Below are 20,051 nucleotides of genomic sequence, written 5' to 3'. Positions count from 1 at the left end.
TTTGTATCAGGTCACGAAATTTAGAGTGTTCATTTCTCAGAGTTGAACTTTGTCTTAATTGTAAAGAGTTTTTTTAAGATAATAAAGATCACTCCACCTGTACGTCCACTTTTTTTTTTAAAGGTGGACAAAAATAGCTATTTGAACTATGACAGCCTGCATTTTAAAAAATGGAAAGATAATATACCGTACAGCCAATATAAGAGAATTAGAAAAAATTGCACCGACCCCTATGTTTTTAAACAGCAATCTGCTATCTTAAAAAAACTCTTTACAATTAAGACAAAGTTCAACTCTGAGAAATTAACACTCTAAATTTCGTGACCCGATACAATGACAAATTTAGATAAATAACAAGAATACTGAATAAACATTGGTCAGGTCAAGAAATGTAATGGAATTTGTTTGATGTTCAGCAGAGAAGGATATCCCCCAATCGTTTGTGCAGAGATATTTGAAAAAAGCATTTGCATTGTCTGATGACCCCGTCCATATCAGGATCAAATTGTCTATATAACGCCGATAGAAATGAATAAACTGTTTGTACAGGTGATTAGATAATATGTATTTTATCTTGAAAGCCCCTATAAACAGATTTGCATATGCGGGTGCTAATTTTGTGCCCATTGCAGCTCCACATTTCTGATGGAACAGGACAGTGTTATAGGTGGAATAAGTTCTCCAATACCAAAGTGAGGAGTTCGAGGTGTAGGGTCTTAAGATTGGCTGTAAGGGACGGATCTTCATTAAGGAATAATTCCACACTGAATACCAATTTTGCACTGGATATTAGAGTATAGGGCCGTAACATCTAATGTAAAGAAAGAAAAGGTGTTGGATAAGTCTAAACTATGGAGTTCACTGATCAATTGGTCAGAATCTTTGAGGTAGCTAGGAAATTTCACAACATACGGTTGGATGTAAGTCGACGAAATATATCTCGACGAGGCGGACCCCATGCTAGCTATAATGGGGCATCCAGGTGGTGCTTCAGCATTTTTATGAATCTTGGGGAAAAAATAAAAATTGGACATGGATGGAAATGGAACAAAGAGAAATTTGTATTCTTCTTTCGTGATGGTCTTAAATTGAACGGCTGCGTCCAGTAATGCTTTGATTTTTTTTTAAGTAAAGGGATAGGATAGTCAGATCACTCCTACCATATACTGCAATACTACAGTTTTGCAATATATGGCATTTTTGCAGGTCATACATTACAATGAGCCACTGGCTCATTGTAACGAACCTGCATAAGCCATGTAGCCTCGTGTCAAAAGAAGACCCGAGGCTACCATGGTATCCGATCGACGCCCCCCGATGACGTTCGGGGGCATGGCCATCGGAAAAAAGATGGCGGCGCCCACGCGCCGCCGTCTTTTAAATGCCGCCGGCGACTTTGCCGGCGGCGTTTAGAGGGTTAATAGCCGCGATCGGTGCAAGCACCGACCGCGGTTATTAGCGGTGGGGGTTTTGTGCAAAATGCAAAAACCCCCACCTCTGTATGAAGAGGACTCAGCCCGTGAGCCCTCTTCATACATCCCTTATACCTCTGCGCTGTAGAGCTACGGTGCAGAGCGTTAAGGGGTTAAGAACATTGTCAATCAACAGATTGGCAAATTCCTTGACATTAGGCAATTTCTCTAGCAGAAAGAAATGACACATTTTAGATACAAGGTCAATAACCACCCAAATTACTGTCATGCCCTGAGAAGGAGGCAAATTTTTGACAAATTTCATAGATACATGTGTCCATGGTTTAGACTGGACAGAATGATGAGCAGAGGATTCCAATGGGCATTCTCTGGAAACCTTGGTCTTAGTACAATTACTACATGCCGCAACATATTCCTCAACATCATGTGACCATTCAGGACAATAAGATTCGGAAATCACATTTCTAGTAACAGTGACTTCAGAATGTTCAGCAAGTGTAGTACCAAGACATTCCTCAATAACCTTGACCCGGTGTTGGGCAGGTACAAATAGCTTATCCGCAGGGGTGTTATCAGGAGCCAGATGTTGATTATCACAGATGATAGAAAGTAAATCTGGCTCACTAGCAGACACATCAACCTTAGGAGGCAAAACAGACACAGGTTCAGGGTTTTGTATACCACATAACTCAAGGTTAATGGACATGTAGTGCTCAGACTCAGAGTCAACAATGGCCTTGTCAGACATCTTATCCTCAGTCAAGGAACCAATAACAGGTGAACTCATCTGAGGTTTCTGAAATAGCCTTCTATGTCCTTCTATGTACTTCTATGTCCGGTGACCCGATCGTGTAGTACATGGATGGAAATGGAACAAAGAGAAATTTGTATTCTTCTTTCGTGATGGTCTTAAATTGAACGGCTGCGTCCAGTAATGCTTTGATTTTTTTTTAAGTAAAGGGATAGGATTGGTGAAAGTTTCTGTATAGTAACTAGAGTCATAAAGGGACAATCTGAACGAAGTGTCTGAAACTATTATCTAATATTCCCTTGTTCTAGGTGTATTGACATGGAATTACCCCCTCGGCTTTATGGGTATGATCTGGTTATACTTACCCTTTAATACTAAGGGGACCTAGATGGCAGAAGTGGGGACCACGGTGTATAGACTGTCATGGGTTAACTGATCACATGTCTTATCCTCCTTAGATTGACTTCCAGGATCTTGCGCTCTAGCGATTACTCCTCTTGCATTCCACCTGACAGAAATGTTATAGTGCAATGCATTTATACGTATGGTAACTTAACCGGAAACAGGATTCTGATCACTTGATTTGGTTAATTCATACAGAACCGGAGACAAAAGAAGAAAAAAGAAAACAGTAGGAACAATGGAATACATGCAGAAACACATAAAGACAGGCTTGTCATTTATGAGCTTATCGTTAATATATGTACATAAGGTAATTTCTATTGTAGAGACCGGACAGGGATCGCGTTTGTAACTTTAAAATCCAAAATGCCTCATGTGATCGTAAGGCTCGTGTCCAGTCTCCTCCTCTGGCTGGCCGAGCCACTCTCTCAATCGGTATGACCTGTAAGTTATTAGTGTTTCCTCCTTGTTTGTTTGCAAAAGGCTTAGATAAACCTGACATGTTGACTAATGTATTAATACCTGTTTCCCTAGTTTTGGATGCTGTTGTTATGTGTTCAGAGTTTCTCCTTTTTAGCATGCGTGTTGTGCAGCCTACGTATTGTAGGTTACAATGCACATAGGTAGCTAGATAAATTAAATGATCGCTTTCACAATTCATGTGTGTTTTAATTGAATATTCTTTTAGGGTAACCATAGATTTGAATTTAGTTGTTTTGAACAATAGACATAAATTGCATCGACTTCCTCCACATTTGGAACTACCCTTATATTTCAGACAGGTTTTCTCTTCTTTTTTGAAGGAAGACGTGAACAAATTAGGAGACAGTATTCTGCCTAGATTAGGTGCATTTTTGGATACATATCTAACACCATTGTCTAATATCTGGGACAGCTTGTCATCTTGACATAAAAGGGAAATATGTTTTTTAATGATATGTAATACTTTGTGGTATTGTCTACTAAAGGTTGTACTGAATGTGACAGGTTGATTATTATTATGATCGTGAGTAACCTTATTTTTTGGCTGAAAATATTTTGATCTTGATTTAGCATTAAACAATGCTTCTATGTCAGATAAATGTTTTTTGTCTTGTAACCTCTGTCTACTAGTCTCTTAGATATTTGTTGGGCTGTATTTTTGTAGGCTGTGTTTTGGGAACATATGCGCTTTGCCTTATATATTCTCCTTTAGGGAGATTTCGAGTGACATGTGCAGGATGACAGCTGGATGCATGTAATATTGTATTACCCGAGATTGGTTTTCTGTACAAATCTGTATGAACACATGCATTATGTATGTCTCCGGATAATTGTATATCTAAGAAGGCAATATTAGTAGATGAAGATGAAAAAGTGAATTTTAAGTTATGAGAATTATTATTTAGATATTGTAAAAAAAGGGAAATATTTTGAGATTCTCCTGACCAGATAAGTAGACAGTCATCTATATAACGACCAAACCAAGCAATCTGTGACATGAAATTGTTGTTTGTGCTATATACAAAAAATTCTTCAAACCATGACACATACTCGTATGAATGAGAACAGACAAAATAAAGCCAATGAGATTTTTTTCTATTTCTAACACCTCAGGGGATAATTCAACCCCCATTAGAACATTGACCTCTGACTTAGAAAAAGCACTAACTAATCAAGTCAGGGTGTGGTGGGACTATACCACTCTCACCAGATATGTAGAAAATACAATGATTCCACGAGGTCTAAGGCTTTATAAATTACCTACCACGATCTATACAGATGAATTTCTCAACAAATGGCAAACTATTCTTTCGGATTGTTCTCTCAAATTGATACAATTAATAATATCGTACGAAGAACAAAAATTAAGAGACATAAATCAACAATACAAGAATCGGAGCAAGAGTTATTGAAACTATGCACCACATCTGAATATCAAGACATCATGTCTAAAATTGATGGTAACGTGAAAAAATTGGAAGACAGCATTACTGCAACAAAAAAATCCAAGTTTGAAAGGGATGTACAAGAATATAGCTCAAGCAGTGTTTACGCATGGAAACAAAAATGCAATGGGAGACCTAAGTCTATCCTGAAAAAACACAATTATAATGCTGCTCCTTCAAAAGTTACCTTCAGTTCGTCGGAATATGAAACATCAGATGTGGATACTGATGTCTCAGACAATGTGGATTTGACAAAGAAAAATCAACCTATACAAAATAAAGCATTAGGACATATAAACAACCCTCAAAAATCGACAAACGAAAAGACGCAATCGCCGAGGATGAAAACATTGGTCCAATAAAACATCCAATGATAAGACGCAAACAGTGACATGCACAATAAAGGATTACACAGCTATAAAATATGTCAGCTTGCACATTAACATCTTCACAGATTGCAGTATTATCCAAAGGTCTAAATTTTGTACCCTCCTATGACTTTGATTTATATGACACCATAAAAGACGTAAATAAATTCATACGTAAATTCATAGCACCGATCGCGGGTGTTTTCACAGTGTGGGCTGCCGTCAAAGTGAAAGACGTAATATCCAAGCCCACAAGAAAATGGCGCAAATGCGTTTTTTCACCATTTTCATTGCATTTGGAATTTTTTCCCCGGTTCTGAGTACATGGCATGGAATATTTAATAAAATAAAAATTTAAGGTACAGTATGGTAACATTTACAGTAAAATGGACTATGGTAATGTTGTATGCCTTATGTTTATGAGCGACAGTTTTCCTGCTATATACCTGCATGTCATAAGAATTTAAATTAAAAAAAGGACCATGTTAAATTTAAATCTGTTTTTTTTTAAATTTTTACCGGTGTTTTGTATGCGTTGGAAAAGGGGTAGTCTTATACGGCGAATATATCTTAAACTTTATATTTTAACAGGAAAGTAAGGGGGTCGTCTTATACACCAGGTCGTCTTATATGCCGGAATATACGGTAAATTCAAATCTATGGTTACCCTAAAAGAATATTCAATTAAAACACACATGAATTGTGAAAGCAATCATTTAATTTATCTAGCTACCTGTGTGCATTGTAACCTACAATACGTAGGCTGCACAACACCAAGCTAAAAAGGAGAATCTCTGAACACATAACAGCACATGCAACCTCGGGTAGGCAGGACCTCAAGGAAGGCAGGACCTTGGGTCGGCAGGACCTCGAGTAGGCAGGACATCGGGATGGCAGGACCGATGGATTGCAGGACCCTGGAATGGCAGGACCTCTGGAAGGCAGGACCTCTGTATGGCCCCCGGGATACAGGACCACCACAAGAACACAGGATTGCCACAGGAGTACAGGAAAGCCGCAGGAACACAGGACCACCATAAGAACACAAGACTGCCACAGGAAAACAGGATCGCCATAGGAACGCCACAGGAGTACAGGACCGCCACAAGAACACAGGACCGCCACAAGAACACAGGACCGCCACAGGAACACAGGACCGCCACAGGAACACAGGAACGGAACAGGAACGCCATAGGAACACAGAAACATGGAGGCGTCTGGAAACACACTGGAAACACGGAGGGCTTTCTCTTCAGTGGAAAGACTTGAAGATCCGGCAGGGGATGCTGGAAGCGGTCGGGCTATATAGGAGTTCGGAAATGGCAGCCCAATTAGGAGGACGCTGGCCCTTTAAATCTCAAAGGAGTCGGCGCACTCAGCCAGCAGCAGGAGCACAGCCACGGAGGAAGCCAGCATGGGACGGATGTGCCCGCCATCCAAGACATGGATCGCTGGGGGTATCCGTGACACAACTATCGTATGTCTATGCATGAAAGTAGTTAATAAGTAGATATAAGTTCATTAGTTAGTTTAGAGCTAAAACCCAAGGATTTTTAAATACATATATGGTGTGTCTATGCACCAAGAGGAAATGAATAAACATATAATATATAAATATATAATAAAAAATTAACAATAAGCATTTTTTTAATATATATTGAAATTCATATAATGTATACATAAAAAGTGCTAAAAAATAGGTGGATAATGCATGCTATAAATGACTTATATAAATGAGGTACTGCACCTGATATATAAGGTGCAGTATAAGCGATGATATAATTCTATGTAGGGATATATTTGATGTTGGGAGAAAGCTTTGTGAGGGTATAGGAAGAGCTGTTACCTGTTGCTGAGGTTACTCTTTACCCAGAAGCATACAGCTTTTGTGTCACTACCATGGTTTGGAGGTTGGACAGTATAATTAAAGTGCATACAAGTCGGCCCCGCTAATGGGTTGCAAGTAGCGGTAATCTACAGTAGCCCACTATGCAAAGCCCGCCCCCTCATATATCGGCGGACAGGTAACGGAGGAACGGAGAAGGTCACTCCTTTATAATGCTGAGATAAAGGAATCTTATGGACATCAACTAGTCATAAACCAGACATGCTCCTATGGAGACAGTGGAGCGGATAGATGTCTTCTGCTCTCACATCAGTCTTGATACGAAAAGGTAGACTGATGCCTTTGTTGACATCGATTAATGTGTTAGAAACTGAGATTTTAAATAAAAGGTGCGAATGATATTGCATCATTTAAACCATCCAGTTTTGTGCATCTCATCAGGAAAATCCATTGAGATTCTTTTTTCAGGATGTTATTATTCCCATCCCCCCCTTCTGGGAGAAGGTCGAATTCTTTCAATGCCCTGGAACCTGAGGGCATTGAGGTCACCATCATGACATTGATGAACATGGTTAGCCAGGGGTCTATCCTCACCCTTCTGATGTTTCCAATGTGGTTGAGGATTCTCACTCTGAGTTCTTTAATGGTTTTACCAACATAATTTAAGGGACATGGGCAGGTTGCGAGGTAAACCACCCCCATTGTCCAGCAGTTGATAAAATCTCGATTTAGGTAGGTAGTGCCTGTTTTCACACTGGAAAAGGTTTTACTTTGATTAATGTGTCCACAGGCCTTGCATTTACCGCATCCGTAGGTCCCTTTAATGCTACATTTCTGTAGCCAGGTGTTCTCAGATACAGCCGATGTGAGATGGCTGTGGACAAAATGGTCACCAAGATTCCTACCTCTTCTATATGTTATAGAGGGGCGCATTTCAATCCTCTGTTTCAAATCCTGATCATGTTTCAGGATGTCCCAAAATTTCCTCAAGGTGTTATTAATTTCTTGGGCTTTTTCATCAAACGTAGCGATGAGTCTGATTTTATTGTCACCATCACTTTGAGCCCTCGTATCCTGGGTGAAACGCGTAGAGCTTGAGCATAGGGATTATGAGACTATAAGCTATCTGTAGGTATTCTGAGCAGAGAATTGGGCAATAGGGTTAGAAGTAATACGACCTCAGATCACGGAGGGATCATATGGCAGCCTAATACAAACTGCCGCTGCTTCAACCCAGACCAAGTTTGCTCACACTAGTAATGAGTAAATACAATTTGCCTGTGGCATCTAACACATCTAACACATTGCACATTCTGGATACATATGTTATGTATGTCACACTGGGGTTATTTTAAATATTTCTTTAATAAAAGTTAAATTTTACTTACCTGTATGACTACTCCAGTTAGAAATTTTCAATACTGTAGTTAAAGGTTTCCTATCAATATAGCTCTTCAGTGATTTTTTTCATATTTATATTGTTAGAAGGTACTGCCTAGTAATGCAACAGTACGTACATGAAGAGTACATTGACTATCCATTAGAGATTGTTCTCAAGGGTTTCTTTAAGGCCATTGAAGACCAGGCAATTTAATTTATAAATCCAATAGGATTCTCTGACAAAGGGCTACAGATGGATCCCACAAAATTATCTGCGGTCCTTTAGTGGCTTCGCCCAGTAGAACTTTGGTCCATTCAGAGACTCCTGGGCTTCGCTAATTTCTACCGGCAGTTTATACCCCACTTTTCCTCTCTTGTGTCTCCAATTGTGGCGTTGACCAAGAAAAACGCTGATCCTAAGCTCTGGCCTCCAGCGGCTGAAGAAGCTTTCTCCAAGGTGAAGTCTGTCTTTGCCTCTGCTCCTGTGCTTACTCGGCCTGATACGGAGAAACCGTTCCTGCTTGATGTTGACACCTCGACCAGCTGGTGCTGTTCTCACCCAGAAAGGGCCCAAAGGCCGAACTCTCACTTGCAGCTTCTCGAAAATCGTCTTGGCGGGAGAGAGGAATTATTCCATAGGCGATCGGGAGCTTCTGGCCATAAAGCTTGCTCTGGAAGAATGGCATTGTCTTCTGGAAGGAGCACAACATCCGGTCTGTATCTATACTGACCACAAGAGTCTCCTGTATCTCCAGACCACTCTGCATTTCAATCTCAATCCACGACTCGGCTCTGTGGTCCCTCTTCTTCTCTCGCTTTAATTTCCTGATCTATTTCTGTCCAGCATAGAAGAATGTTAAAGCCGATGCCCTCTCTCGTGCCTCCCTGTTCCTCCTGAACAACCGGTTTGTTGCCACTCCCGTGGACCTATGTCCAGCCTGCTCTTCAGAAGGAAGAGGACACTAACTTGGGGACATTGCTCTTGTGTGGCTGTGCAGAGATCAGTTGCTCTCATATCTCATTTCAACTGGTGGCCAGATCTGGTCAAGGATGCATGAGATTTTGTGAGCTCCTCCACTTCCTGTGCACGTAACAAGTCGTCACATCTCAAGCCAGCAGGTCTGCTCCTGCCATTGCAGATACCCAGATGCTTGTCTATTTAAATAGCCATGGACTTTATTACGGATCTTCTACAATCTTCTGTTAATGCTGTCATCTGGGTGGTAACGGATCAGTTCCCACTTCATTCCTCTGCCTGGTCTACCCTCGTCTCCTAGTCTTTCCAGCCTGCCTTTGGATGCTCTTGCGGGGAAAGAGTTGGTCCAAGATCTTAAGTCTATCTGGGAGCAGACTCTGGGAGCAGGCTTCTGCTCGAACCAAGAACCAAGCCATCAAAAAATACGAACCCCTCCAATCTTCTCTCCGGTGATAAAGTGTTTCTGTCCTCCAGCTGTCTCCAGCTGCAAAATTCCCAGCTAAAAACTTGGTCCACATTTCCTGGGTCCATTTGAGGTGCTGAAGCCCATCAACCCTACAGGCGTCTGCTCGAACCAAGAACCAAGCCATCAAAAAATACGAACCCCTCCAATCTTCTCTCCGGTGATAAAGTGTTTCTGTCCTCCAGCTGCAAAATTCCCAGCTAAAAACTTGGTCCACATTTCCTGGGTCCATTTGAGGTGCTGAAGCCCATCAACCCTGTTGCCTATAATCTCTGTCTTCCTCCATTCATGTGCATCCTGAACTCTTTCCACGTCCCCCTTCTGAAGCCTATCCCCCTGAACCGCTTCTCCCGGCACCACTTACCTCTCTTCTCTCCAGAGTTGTCTCCTGTGGTCCGGCGCATGTGGCCCTGCCTCCAAGTGCGTGCACGCCCGCTCTGTGAGATTCAAAGGGCCAGCGCGCCGCCAATTTGTGCTGATGGTCACCTGCCCTGATAAGTGGACTGCCTCTTCCTTTGCTCCCTGCCAGATCTTGTTCTTCATGAGACCATGTGCACTTGTTGTGATTCCATGTTGTGACACCATTCTGTTCCTGACTTCGCACCACAGGCAGAGTCGTATCTGTGGAGTGACCTGGTGGTATCCCGCCGCAGCAAATCCAACCCGCTTTGCGGCATGCTCTGGTGAAAACCGGGTGCTACATAGACTCCACTCCCAGGTGTCAGCTTACATCATTGCCCGCGGTTGTTCAGTGGGTCCACTACCCCTGACTCCTGACATGTACCTATTGTCGACATACTGTATGCTGTTGCATCCGTTTTCTCTTTGGTTTGCCCAAAGTATATTTTGGGGCATGTGCATTGAATCACATAAATGAAATCTTTGGTCTTTTAGTTAATGTAGTCTTTCAACCTGTACTGTTTGGCATCAACCAGATTAACAAAAATGTGTGGTAACAACTAGATGTTGATGGAGTTGTCGTTCAGGTCCCAAAATAAATTCTAAGCAGAAATCTTCTGTGTCCTGCAGAGAAACACCATGTCATCTATATATCTATACCATTTGATGACATTAGAGCAAAATTTGAGCAATAGGTGCACCTGTGTCTCCTCCAACCCAAAAATAAATTGGCATAAAAGCGGACAATGCACACCCATTGCTGTGCCAGATATCTGTCAATGGAAAAATTTTTATTTCTTATAAAAATGTATTCACAAAATATACTTTAAAAATATAAATTGAAGAGGGTAGAGAGCACTGAATGCAGCTGGCCCGACTCTACCACTTCTGGGAGCCTGTGGATACGGATATTGTTCCTTCTGCCCCTGTTCTCAGCGTCATCCAGTTGGTCAGATAGATATTGGAGTTGGAAGGAGTGGGAAGCAAGGGTCACGGAATGGTTTCCACTTGGTCTTGTAAAGTGGTCTGAGTATTCTCCACTGCAGTGGCTCTGGCCTGTAGTTGCTGAACCTCCCCCCTTAGGACCGTTATCTCAGAGGGCCCCTGGGAGAGAAGGCCTGATGAACCTCTGCCACCACCTGCAGAGAGCGTCCAGGGGCAGCTGTGGGCAGGCTTGGGACAGGAGAGTCAGGTGCTTCTGCGGAGTGGTGGCATCTCCGCTCCTGGCACTGGCGGCATCCTTCCCCAGCTCGGGCCGCGCGACATGTTCGGCGGCCATGACAGGGGCCGTGTGTGACTGGGAAGGAGAGCTGCGAGTGGAGGCATCGGCGCCGGCCGGTAAACGGGGTGTCAGAGTCACTTGGCTACTCCCAGAGAGTCTTCCAGCTGCTGCAGAATGACGAAAGCAAGCAGAGACTACAGAGCGACTAGAGAGAGTGGAAGCCGAGGCTGCAGTACAACAAAAGTAAACAAAGGCTAGAGAGCGACGAGAGCGAGCAGAGGCTGTAGAAAGTCAATGGGGACATGAGCTCCAGCTACATATGCTCCAGCTACAACAGTCTGCTCCAGCTAGTCCAGCATTACCAGAGTATCGTGTCCCAAAGCTGCGGACTGAGGACTTTGCCCTGCTGGATAAAGGTACTGACTACTGTCAAGGGTGCTCCCGCGATCCCTGTCTCGGATCGCGGGCGCATCCGTGCACCCCCGTTTGCCCCCGCTGCAGGCCGGTCATTGAACTCACCTCTCCCGGCTCCTGCTCTTCCCCGGACTGCCGCCTAGGAGGCGGGGACGCGCGCGCGGCTCCTGCCGAAAATTTAAAGGGCCAGCGCACCGCTAATTGGTGCACTGGCTGAACCTCACCTTTAAGAATCCTGCCTCTTCCTGTGTCCCCTGCCGGATCTTTGTGCCTCATAGCCTTAGAGAAAGCTTCCTAGCGATTATTCCTGCGTTCCTGTGTATTCCTGCGTTCCTGTGTATTCCTGCGTTCCCGTGTATTCCTGTGTGTTCCCGCTCCTGTGTCCTGTGTTACCCGAGTTCCTCCGTGTTGCTGTGTTCCCGTTCCCACCTGCCTGGACCTCCTGTTGCTGACCCCGGACTTGGACCTGACGTTGCATCTCTGCCGCCTGCCCTGACCCTGTGCCTGGACCTGTCTACGAGATTGTCATCCGCTAAGGTACCTCGACCTCGGCTGCCACCGTGGGCTAGTCACACCTGGGAACGACCTAGTGGTATCCTGCCGCAGCAAGTCCAACCCGCTTTGCGGCGGGCTCTGGTGAATACCAGGTGCCGCTAGGCTCCGGTTCCGGGTGTTGGCTAGTTACATCTCCCGCGGTGGTCCAGAGGATCCACTGATCCTAACAGTAAGATCCGGCCATGGATCCCGCCGAGGCTCCTTCTCCCAGTCAGCCTTATCTCGCCACCATCGTGATCCACCAGTCCCAGCAGATTGCAGCACAGCGGAATCAGCTAGAGCAAGTAACCGCCATGCTACAACAACTACTTGCGACCCAACATCAGCAACAGTCTCCTGAAGCGGCCGCTGCGACCCCTGCTACCCCGGCTTATCTTCCTGCTGCTGAACCCAGGCTACGCCTCTCTTTGCCCGGCAAGTATGATGGAGATCCCAAGATGTGCAGGGGCTTCATAACCCAGTGCTCCTTGCACATAGAACTCATGCCGTCGCAATTTGCCACAGAACGGTCCAAGGTGGCATTTGTCCTCAGCCTTCTTTCCGGGAAAGCCCTGGCCTGGGCTACTCCGCCGGTTGACCCGGTTGTGTCTAACCTCACTGCGTTTCTGTCAGAGTTCCGATCAGTCTTCGAGGAACCAGCACGAGCCTCCTCTGCGGAGTCTGCATTGTTGAACTTGCGTCAGGGCAACTCATCGGGGGGAGAGTACGCAGTTCAATTCCGCACCCTGGCTTCTGAACTTGCTTGGAACGATGCAGCCCTCATCGCTACATTTAAGAAAGGGCTCTCTGCGCAGGTCAAGGACGCACTGGCAGCTCGGGATCTTCCATCTACTCTGAGTGACCTCATCACCTTGGCCACTCGAATTGATGTTCGGTTTAAGGAGCGAGCTGAGGAACTACGCTCCGAGTATCCCCTAGGCCGTGTTAGACGCATTCCTCGCCTGGCGCCAGTCTTCCAAAGGCCGCTCCAGGTCTCGCCTGAATCTTCTGTTGAGGAACCCATGCAGGTTGACCGAACCCGGCTCACTCTACAAGAGCGTTCCAGACGACGTCAGGAGAACTTGTGCATGTATTGTGCCAGCCCACAGCACTTCGTCGGGACTTGCCCTGTACGTCCCCAACGCCCGGGAAACGCCAGCACCTAGGCTTCTCTGGAGAAGCGTCCCTAGGTGTGAATAAAGCTTCTCCACGCTTGATTCTCCCTGTACTCCTCAGCATTGGCACCGGTACTCCGGTCCAGGTTTCTGCTTTCCTGGATTCGGGCTCCACAGCGAACTTTGTAGATGCTGCACTGGTCGCCCTGCATCACTTCCCGGTGGTTCGTCTTGAGAAGCCCTTGTCCATTGCCTCAGTCAGTGGCCAGATTCTCTCCGTGCCTATCTGGTTTCGCACTGAACCCCTGCTCCTTCAAGTTGGTGCATTGCATAAAGAGAGACTCTCCTTTTTTGTGCTGCCACAGTGCACTTCCACTCTCCTGCTGGGTCTCCCCTGGTTGCAGCATCATGCCCCTGTTCTGGACTGGTCTTCTGGGGAAATTCTCCGTTGGGGTCCGGATTGCCCCTCACGCTGCATGACGGTTCCACATCCGCTTCCTGTCAGGACTGCTACCTTGTCTCCCAAGCCTCTGGAGGGACTTCCAGCTCCGTACCGGGACTTTGCAGACGTGTTTTCTAAAAAGCAAGCCGAGATCCTTCCTCCACATCGTCCCTATGATTGCCCCATTGATCTGCTGCCTGGATCTTCTCCACCACGGGGTCGGGTGTATCCGCTCTCGGTTCCTGAGACAGCCGCTATGTCGGAATATGTTAAGGAAAATCTGCAAAGAGGTTTCATCCGAAAATCCTCCTCGCCAGCTGGCGCTGGTTTCTTTTTTGTCACAAAAAAGGATGGCTCTCTCCGCCCCTGTATAGACTATCGCGGTCTTAACAAGGTCACCGTTAAGAACCGCTATCCTCTGCCGCTTATCACGGAGCTATTTGATCGTCTGCGGGGTGCAAGAATTTTTTCCAAATTGGATCTTCGTGGGGCCTACAACCTCATCCGCATCAGGAAGGGTGACGAGTGGAAGACTGCCTTTAACACCCGTGATGGGCATTTTGAATATTTAGTTATGCCCTTCGGACTTTGTAATGCGCCAGCCGTTTTCCAGGAGTTTGTAAATGATATTTTCCGGGACTTATTGTACAGTTGTGTCGTGGTGTACCTGGACGACATCCTTGTGTATTCTGCCAATCTGGAGTCCCACCAGTCCCATGTACGGGAGGTTCTCAGCCGCCTCAGGACAAACCACCTCTATGCCAAGTTGGAGAAGTGCCACTTTCATCAGAGGAGCCTTCCATTCCTCGGCTACATAATTTCTGATAGGGGTTTGCAGATGGATCCTGCCAAGTTATCTGCGGTTCTTCAGTGGCCACGCCCAGTGGGACTGCGAGCTATACAAAGATTTCTGGGCTTTGCTAACTATTATCGGCAATTTATCCCACACTTCTCATCTTTGGTCGCGCCGATGGTGGCGCTTACGAAAAAGGGTGCTAATCCCCGTGTCTGGCCACCAGCAGCAGAAGAAGCCTTCACGAAATTAAAAACTGCTTTTTCCTCCGCTTCAGTCCTTACCCGACCGGATACTGAAAAGCCGTTCCTGGTGGAGGTTGATGCCTCCTCCGTGGGTGCTGGGGCAGTCCTTACCCAGAAGGGTCCCAGGGGACGAACACTCACTTGTGGTTTCTTCTCCAAAACCTTCTCCTCCGCGGAGAGAAATTATTCCATTGGAGATCGGGAGCTTCTAGCCATCAAGCTGGCTTTGGAAGAGTGGCGTCATCTGCTGGAGGGAGCCCGATTTCCAGTCAGCATTTTCACGGACCACAAAAACCTCCAGTACCTGCAGACAGCTCAACGGTTGAACCCACGTCAAGCCCGGTGGTCCTTATTCTTTTCCCGTTTTGACTTCCAGATCCATTTTCGCCCAGCTGAGAAAAACATCAAGGCTGACGCCCTGTCACGTGCTTCCGATGTTATGGGGGAGGACTATGCTCCGAGACACATCATTCCTCCAGAGCGGCTTGTGCTGGCAGCGCCGGTGGACCTTCGGCAATTACCTCCTGGCAAAACTTATGTACGACCTGGACTTCGAAAGAGGATCCTGACCTGGGGACATTCTTCTCGAGTGGCTGGGCACCCTGGGGTGCAGCGCTCTGTGGCCCTGATTTCCCGTTTCTATTGGTGGCCTGATTTGGTCAAGGACGTTCGGGATTTTGTGCGGTCTTGTGCCTCTTGTGCTCGCAATAAGCCCTCACGACAAAAACCAGCTGGTCTTCTGTTGCCGTTACCCGTGCCTACCTGCCCGTGGTCTCACGTGGCTATGGACTTCATTACTGATCTGCCGCCATCATCTGGCAATACCGTTATCTGGGTGGTAACAGACCGCTTCTCTAAGATGTCCCATTTTGTCCCTCTACCATGTTTGCCTTCAGCCCCACGTCTTGCCAGTCTCTTCTTCCAGCACATCTTCCGGCTTCATGGCCTTCCCCGGCACATCGTTTCTGATCGAGGTGTTCAGTTCGTGTCCAAGTTCTGGAGATCCCTGTGCAATCAGCTGCAAGTGAAATTGGACTTTTCCTCTGCCTATCATCCTCAGTCCAACGGCCAAGTAGAGAGGGTGAATCAGACTTTGGGATGCTATCTCCGCCACTTTGTGTCCGCTCGTCAAGATGACTGGGCTTCTCTTTTACCATGGGCGGAGTTTTCCTACAATTCCCTGGACTCCACTTCTGCTGGTTCTGCTCCCTTCTTTATTAATTACGGACTGCACCCACGGCCTCCTCTTCCGTTACCTGTGTCTGCAGATGTTCCTGCTGTGGAGGACTTGGTACAGGATCTAAAAGCCATCTGGGAACAAGTCCGTACCTCATTGCTCCAAACCTCTGCCAAGACCAAGCATCAAGCGGACAAGATACGTCGGCCTTTTCCTGTCTTAGCTCCTGGTGACAGGGTCTGGTTATCCTCAAGGTACGTCCGACTGAAGATCCCTGGCTACAAATTGGGACCCCGGTTCTTGGGTCCATTTGAAATCCTCAGTCGCATCAACCCGGTAGCCTACAAATTGCGGCTGCCTCCTAGCATGCGCATACCCAACTCCTTCCACGTTTCCCTCCTCAAGCCAGTCGTCTTAAACCGCTTCACCCAACAAGTTCCTCTCCCTCCGGCTCCACAAGCGGACTCTACTGATGTCTTCGAGGTGAAGGAGATCCTGGATACGAAGACAGTGAGAGGTAGGCGGTTGTTTCTGGTAGACTGGAAGGGATTTGGTCCTGAGGAGAGATCTTGGGAGCCAGAGGATAACATCTTGGACAAGAGCCTGCTCCAACGTTTTCTCAGGCCCAAGAAGAGAGGGAGGCCGAAGGGGGGGGGTACTGTCACGGGTGCTCCCGCGATCCCTGTCTCGGATCGCGGGCGCATCCGTGCACCCCCGTTTGCCCCCGCTGCAGGCCGGTCATTGAACTCACCTCTCCCGGCTCCTGCTCTTCCCCGGACTGCCGTGCGCGCGCGTCCCCGCCTCCTAGGCTCCTGCCGAAAATTTAAAGGGCCAGCGCACCGCTAATTGGTGCACTGGCTGAACCTCACCTTTAAGAATCCTGCCTCTTCCTGTGTCCCCTGCCGGATCTTTGTGCCTCATAGCCTTAGAGAAAGCTTCCTAGCGATTATTCCTGCGTTCCTGTGTTCCTGTGGATTCCTGTGTGTTCCCGCTCCTGTGTCCTGTGTTACCCGAGTTCCTCCGTGTTGCTGTGTTCCCGTTCCCACCTGCCTGGACCTCCTGTTGCTGACCCCGGACTTGGACCTGACGTTGCATCTCTGCCGCCTGCCCTGACCCTATGCCTGGACCTGTCTACGAGATTGTCATCCGCTAAGGTACCTCGACCTCGGCTGCCACCGTGGGCTAGTCACACCTGGGAACGACCTAGTGGTATCCTGCCGCAGCAAGTCCAACCCGCTTTGCGGCGGGCTCTGGTGAATACCAGGTGCCGCTAGGCTCCGGTTCCGGGTGTTGGCTAGTTACATCTCCCGCGGTGGTCCAGAGGATCCACTGATCCTAACAACTACTACTGTGGAGCAATGGGTTCGGTATCCTACCCCTCATCTCAGAGGGAAGGCCCTGGAAATATTTGGCTATTTGTCTAGTGAGACCACCCAGAGTTAGGAGGGTATCAAGGAGGCTCTGGTCCATAAGCACAACTTAACCCCTGAGTCCTACCGGAAGAAGCTCCAGAGTTTGCAGCGGGGGTCTGTTGACAGCTGGACTGACCACATGAGGCCCCCCCTTAGAGCATTGGACCAGTGGACCTCAGGACTCAGACTTACCACCTTCCAGCAACTGAAGGAGCAAAAAACTGTTTTTGTGGAATTGCCCGGAGGCTAGTGAGAGGGGTGTTATAGCCATTCAGGGTTGTGATTTATTGTTGTGCCATATCTGGAAGTTGAGTGGACAACTTTAAATCAGTTCCTGCACCTCTCAGAACCCGTGCATTCTGGGAGTGTCTAAAAAGAATAATTAAATAACCCTGCATTTCCTTCACAAACACTTTAAAAGAGTCCTATGTCGCACAATGGTGTGCCCATTCACGTCCTGCCTGATCTATTTGCCTAAATTCTTCAGATGTGATGAGCTTTACGTCCTTTTCTGGAAAGGATTCGAGAGTGTGATGCCACATACGCCTGGGGCATTCCATTTCTCCTAGTGCACAGGGGTGGATGCTCCCTGTGATCTACAATCTGAGGGACTTACTGGATCTATTTTACCTACTAGGATTGCTATCAGCGACCCCCTTGTCCATTATGCAGAAGAAAAGACCACCCACTGGATCTGCATCCAACAAGAGCTCAGCGACCCAGGAAAGAAAGTTCTGCAGCTGTCTGAATTAAAAGTGCCCCTTCATGCGCTCTCTATATTTCGTTTAGTCTTTCTCCAGGAGACCCATTTTCTTATAGATATAATCCAAAATAAAAAGTGGACTAGAACTATCTTCATGATAATATAATGACCATAGCATGTCAAACACAAATGATATGACAAAGAACACAGAAACAAGCTACTATGTCTAAAAATGTCATTCTTTATTAAATACACCACAAAAAAAAAAACAAAAAAAATATCCTGCCCAAGATTCAGCTCAGCATATGATAATGCTGGCTGTCTTGGAGCACCTGTTCCCCCTAATGGCAAAAAAAAAATCAGTATAGCAGTACAAACATAATCCATAAGAAGGCTAAAGACTATCATGATACACAAAAAATCCACAGTGTATATGAAAATGTTGCAGGTATATATTTTAAATATATTTAAATTTTATTTAAATTTATTTTGATCTACCATACTTGCGTAACATCCGTTGCTTTGTTTAACCCCTTAGCGCTCTGCGTTGATCCTGATATATCGGATGAGAGCACTACTTGCAAGACAGGGTGACACATTGGTGGGAGGTGTTGGCATCGCCAGCCAACACCCCTCTGATGACATCACAGGACTGATCTGATTGATCCTGAACTGTCGATTGTCGCCATTGGCCAGTCGATACCACTCCCCCCCCCCCATTGTCCGTTTTCTGTATCCCCCACAACCGCACTTTTAAGTGCAATCTGTTAGGAGGAGGAGTAGTAGCGTGGAGTATTCGGTAGTGTGGAGGAGTAATCCTAGTGTGGAAGAGCAGACGTAGTGTGGAGGAGTTCTCGCTCTGTGGAGTAGTCGTAGCGTGGAGGAGGCGGCGTTTTGTGGAGGAGTAGGATCTCTGTGGAGTAAGCATTCCGTGGAGTAGTCGTAGCGTGGAGGAGGAGGTGTTCTATGGAGGAGTAGGTGTTGTTCTTCATTAAAAGCATTACATTGTATTCCATATAAAGGCTAAAAACATACAAAAATAGCTCTGGCTTGCAACCTGGTATCGATAAGTTGCATTTCTGTATTGAGTGTGCTAGTGGTACTGCAAGACCATTTAGCACGAATCTATTCTCAGATGGGGAGATTTTTACCAGTATGCTTATTGCGGCAACTGGTAGCATGGAATGTGGAATTGCCTGCATTCGGTTTTCTATATAAAGCCGTATCGATTTAGCTTGTTTGAAGATTGCTTGTCAAGAGGATGTCAAGTAAAGATAAGCATGACACATTAAATTCATATGTAAAAATCAAATTACAGTGATTGTTATTAAGATAGTTGATGAAGGTAGAAACATTGACCTGTGACTCCTGCCAAATAAGCAGGAAAATCGTCAATACCTTCCATATCGCTTGATACATGACAAAAAAGGATTATTTTCTGTAAAGAGAAACAATTCCTCCCATCAAGCCATGTAAAGGTTGGTGAGGGAGGGAGAGAATTTGTCTCCCATCGGACAACCACACATTTGCAAATAATATTGATAATCAAATGAAAAATAGTTACTCTTCAATAAAAATTGTAATACAAACACTATGTATTCACATAAAATAGGTTCAGGATATATGAAGGGAAGGACTTTAGAATAGTGACCCCAGAATGCCTCCCCCCCTTCCTGGGAATTGATGGAAAAATAGTCTGGGATTAGGTGCACCCACTATTGGACCAGGGCTACTACCTCTACCTGGACAATTTTTATACTAGCACTACCCTGTTCAAGTACTTTGCTTGACAGACAAACTGCAGCATGTGGCACTCTTTGGAAAAATCAGAGAGGCCTCTTAAAGTCACTGCTAGGGGAAAAGCTCAGAAGGCACGGGTGCCGAGCACTATGCAGCGACTCCGTATTGTGTGTTAAGTACAAGGACAAGAGAGACGTCCTTGTACTAACAACAATACATGGGCACTTCCACCACCCCTGCCCCTGTATGAGGTACCAGTACGGAAGCCCCCAAGCCGGACTGTGCTTTGGATTACAATAGGTAGGTGC

At 46.1% G+C, this 20,051-nt stretch overlaps 1 protein-coding gene and 1 long non-coding RNA gene across 6 annotated transcripts in view; one reads left to right on the top strand and one right to left on the bottom strand.

Moving 5' to 3' along the window:
- Positions 1–20,051, bottom strand: part of LOC140133167 (uncharacterized) — a 72,845-nt gene that overhangs the window by 19,966 nt on the left and 32,828 nt on the right. Inside the window, exon 3 of one of the 4 annotated variants that reach the window (XR_011855821.1) lies at positions 18,230–18,967. The exons of the other annotated variants lie outside the window; for them this stretch is intronic. The gene's annotated coding sequence lies outside the window, so the exon portion shown is untranslated. Of the gene's footprint in view, positions 1–18,229; positions 18,968–20,051 lie in introns of those variants that run through there. 4 annotated transcript variants of the gene reach the window in all.
- The window catches only part of LOC140133168 (uncharacterized), a 61,383-nt gene that overhangs the window by 10,768 nt on the left and 30,564 nt on the right, over positions 1–20,051 (top strand). The gene's annotated exons all lie outside the window — the stretch shown is intronic.

This window comes from Engystomops pustulosus, chromosome 5, assembly GCF_040894005.1.
Source record: "Engystomops pustulosus chromosome 5, aEngPut4.maternal, whole genome shotgun sequence".
Taxonomy (NCBI): Eukaryota; Metazoa; Chordata; class Amphibia; order Anura; family Leptodactylidae; genus Engystomops; species Engystomops pustulosus.
Note: the sequence above shows the minus strand (reverse complement) of the source record. Positions and strands in the feature narration are given on the sequence as shown.